Consider the following 4,194-nt stretch of genomic DNA (forward strand, 5'->3'; position numbering starts at 1 on the left):
CTGAGATCAACATAAGCAGTTCACTTTCAAATGTCAAGGTCAGCAATATACTTTCACTGCTTTAGATCAAGACTACAGCAACTCTCAACTCCGGGTCGTGATCTACTCAGGAGGGGCCTCAATTCCTTCTGCATTTCACAGGACATCATACTGGCTCGTTATATTGATTATATATATTATATTAATACCACGCTAATTGGAAGAGATAAGCAGACAGAATATAGAAACTTCTCTAAAAACCTTTGTAAGAGACATGCATGCCAGAAAGTGGAGAATGAATCCCAGAAAACTTTTTGGCATGCAACCTCAGCAAAATGTCTAGGGATCCAGCTGTCTGGGGGCATGTTAAGATATCCTTACCAAGATGAAGTAAAGTTGATGCACCTTACCCTCCAACCAACGAAGAGACAAAACCCCTGGTGTGCCTCTTGGGTTTTTGGAAGCAGCATATTACTCATTTTTATGTGGTACTGTGGCCCATTTATCAAGTAATCTGACAATCTTCCAGGTTTTAGGAAGGCTCAGAACAAGGGAAGTCTTTGAAACAACTCCAAGCTGCTGTGTAAGCTGCTCTACCTTTTGGTCATATGACAAGAGAAGATCCACAGTGTTTGGGTTGGACCATTTGTGGAGCATTTGGTTGGCCCCTACAGGTGAATCATGGTGAATCTGGAGTTTAGAGTCAACCTATGCCATCCCTTGTAACCATGCTCCTTTTATAAAACAGTTCTGGTGTTTTACTGAGACTTTAGAAGAGATGGAATACTTGACCATCAGCCACTAAATTACAAAGCAACTGGGCCACCATGAACTGGGTATTGCCTGACCTAACAATAAATTTGTGTGTGCACAGAAAGACTCCATCAATTAGTGAGATGATATATATGAGGTAGGGCTTGTGCAGACCTTTAATACACAACTAAGAGGAATGAGCAGGTGGCCCAGTTACCCTTAGTCCCTACACCTACTACATTGCTTCCAGTCTCCATCCACACCCATGGCCACACACAGAGGCTCGTTATGGTCACTTATTTGAAGAAAAACTGTTGGGCCAGTGTAAACATGGTTCTGCACGATATGCTTGCACCCACTCAAAAGTGTGTAACCTACTCTAGGAAGGTCCTGAGGGGCAATGTGAAAAATGCATGTGTTCATTAAATTTACTGCATTAAAAGGAGGAAGCCCCTGATTTAGAAGGAGTAAGACAGTCCCATCTTCTCTGTACTAATCAACTTCCAACTATGCTACTGCATTCTGTTTGAGAGAGCACACCTTAAGAAATATGCAGACAAAAGTGAGCAGTCCTTGGGCCAAGCAGCCAATGTGATGAGAAGAAATTGAAGTCATGCTATACAAAGAATGTTAAAGGAATTGAAGGAAGGAAAAAAGCACTCAGGTGAGAGAAATGAAAATGTCCACATATTTATGAAGGGTTTATTCTTCAGAAGAGTTGGTCGTAACTTAGTATTCTGGCATTTGACTATTTGACTTTCATCAAGTTACTTAAATGTCTTGAACAGAAATTTCTACATCTGTAAAAAAAAAAATGAGGGTATAATTCTTGCTATAATGCCTAATTTATGAAGTATAAAATGTGTGATGATTCAATGAGATAACAGTTTTTGGAACACTGTGGTGAATGCTCAAGTGTTGAACAAATGTAAGCAATTCTTATCAACAACATTTGTGATTGAACACCTAGGAGGAGGCTGCCTTGGTGGCTCTGAGCCCGCTGGGGAGTGCAGACTGCTAGGAAGCGGACCCATCGGAGGAGCTGAGGGTGGAAACAATGAGAGGTGACCAGGAGCAATTCAAATTTTAGGAACTGTTCGAATGCCGGGTGCAGATGGGACCTTCTGAGGTGGAGGAACCGTGGCTGCCGGCTGGATGTTCCACTCTCTGTCTCTTTGCCCCGCCTTCCACAACGAGGCTCTGGGGACTTCCACCCGACGCTCTCCCCAATGTTAATATTCATGGACGATATATATTTGTCAGTTTTTAACAAGAATTGCTGCAGGAAAATGTCGTGATACACAGTGTAAAAGTGGTGAACAAATTACACCCTTGGAATCATCACTGAAGATTCAGGCTTCAATTGAAAAGGAACATGGACAAACCTCATGAAGAAATAGAGAATTTAATTAAAATTCAGGCTATACTGGCTTGTCCTATTTTTCTAAAAGCAAACTGAAAACCAGAGTATAGGAGAAGTTTATTGAACTAAAATAGTAGCAATGAAGAACAGTAACAAAAGGTCACGGCTCAAAAGTTCCCTGGATAAAAAGGAAGTTCAAGTAGATCAAGATGATCAGTGAAGCTATTAACCCATCCATTTTCACAGTATGGAAAATGGCACTTTAAAAGAAGCAGAAGACTTTGAAAAGATCACTGGTGACACAAATTCTTATACACCTTTAAAAAGGAAATTGCTTATGATAATCTCTCAGAAAGATAGATTCCATCCTATTTTCAACATCAGTTATCATCACATGGTGGAGAAAATTAAAAGTTATGTGAGTTTTGTGCTAAGTGAAAAGCCATCAACCTTTCTAATAAAACAGCTGCAAAAGTAGTGGAACGCGTGCTCCCTATACGGAACACAGTTCACAAGGGTGTAAATCTCCCTAGCAAAATGGGACATGACTTGTGAGCCTGTGCCTGGCATTGTGGCATTGAGAAAAACTTTTTGATGAAAAGGGGGAAGAAAAATGAAACAAATTCATGTTTCAGTGGCTGAGAGATTTCAAATAGAGTTGAGAGGTTATCCTGGAGGCTGTTCTTATGCGTTATATAGATATACATTTCTAGTTTTTAATGGATTAGAATAGCTAGAAGGAAATACCTAAAACCGTTGAACTGCAATCCAGTAGCTTTGACGCTTAAACATTATTGTATAACTATATAGCTTTTATGGTGTAACCATGTGATTGTGAACATCTTGTGACTGACACTTTCTTTATCTAGTGTATGGACAGATGAGTAAGAAAGTAAGGACAAAAAAATGTTGAGGAAAGTAAAAGATCAAGAACTGCAACTTCTCAAAATAAACCTATGGTAATAATAATGAAATGGAAACTGAAGCTAATTTGTATATAGGAAAAATGTCTCAAAGAATCTCTTCTTATACAAGTTTAAATGTGGAAACCAACGACAATATCTTGCTAAGTTATTGAAGCCCAAATCCTCAGTGATGATTCCAAGGGTGTGATTTGTTCATCACTTTCACACTGTGCGTCAAGAAATTTTCCTGCAGCAATTCTTGTTAAAAACTGACAAATGTATATAGTTATTCTTCAAAGTGGAGGAAAGAAAGAAGAAAACCATAGAAGAGCTCCTGAAAGCAAGAGGTTGCATGTTTAAAACAATCAGCCAGTATCTCCTATAAAACATTGATCTAGGGAAAAGTAGTCATGTCTTTGGGAAGAAGAAAAGAATCTGCTATTTGGCATGAAGTCATATAGGTAGGGAAGCTAGTCTAAAATACTATATGTTATGTATTCAACAACCAAACAACCACCTATTTTGACCCTGCTAAAAGATAGTTGGAGAACTATGAAGATACTTAAACCAATTTGCTCTGATAGTGATAACTGAATGTATTTGTAAAAGCTCAATGAAAAGACAGTTAAATATTTTGATCACTGAATTTGTTTTAAGCTTACTGATCATTAGTGTATCTTAATTTTTATTTAAAGCATGATAATCATTTTCTGTAAAACAAAGACTTTGATTCATTTGAGGGCTTGTGTATTAAGAGTAACATTATGTGCTATCATTGTATTCTTAAGAATTTTTTTTTATTTTGATAAAATTGTTGAGCCCTATCACATTCAATACTTCCACCCCCAAATCCTGGTCCAATATAAAAAAGAATGAAAACATGAAGAAAAAAATATTTATATTAATTTATTCTGCTGTTGACTGACCTCATCCTTGTAACACACACATAGAAGTGTTTCTCCATAAATGAATACTAATAGGTCTTTAGTATAAAAGTTAATGACTTGTCTTATGGTTTTAATATGCTACCAGATTACCAAGACATCTGTTTATAAAATAAATGTGTACAAGGCAATCTATCAGTTATAATATACTTAAGTTTTCAAATGAAGAAGAAAAACTTGAAAATATTAATAATCTTACAGCAAAACTTGAAGCATGAAGCTATTCATACTCAAAGCATGAATAGCTCTC

At 37.4% G+C, this 4,194-nt stretch overlaps 1 pseudogene; it reads left to right on the forward strand.

Moving 5' to 3' along the window:
- Positions 1-1,983: 1,983 nt before the first annotated feature.
- Positions 1,984-3,594, forward strand: LOC143647794 (telomeric repeat-binding factor 1 pseudogene; annotated as a pseudogene).
- The last annotated feature ends 600 nt before the right edge of the window (positions 3,595-4,194 follow it).

The sequence above is a fragment of the Tamandua tetradactyla genome, chromosome 10 (genome assembly GCF_023851605.1).
Source record: "Tamandua tetradactyla isolate mTamTet1 chromosome 10, mTamTet1.pri, whole genome shotgun sequence".
NCBI classification, from domain to species: Eukaryota; Metazoa; Chordata; class Mammalia; order Pilosa; family Myrmecophagidae; genus Tamandua; species Tamandua tetradactyla.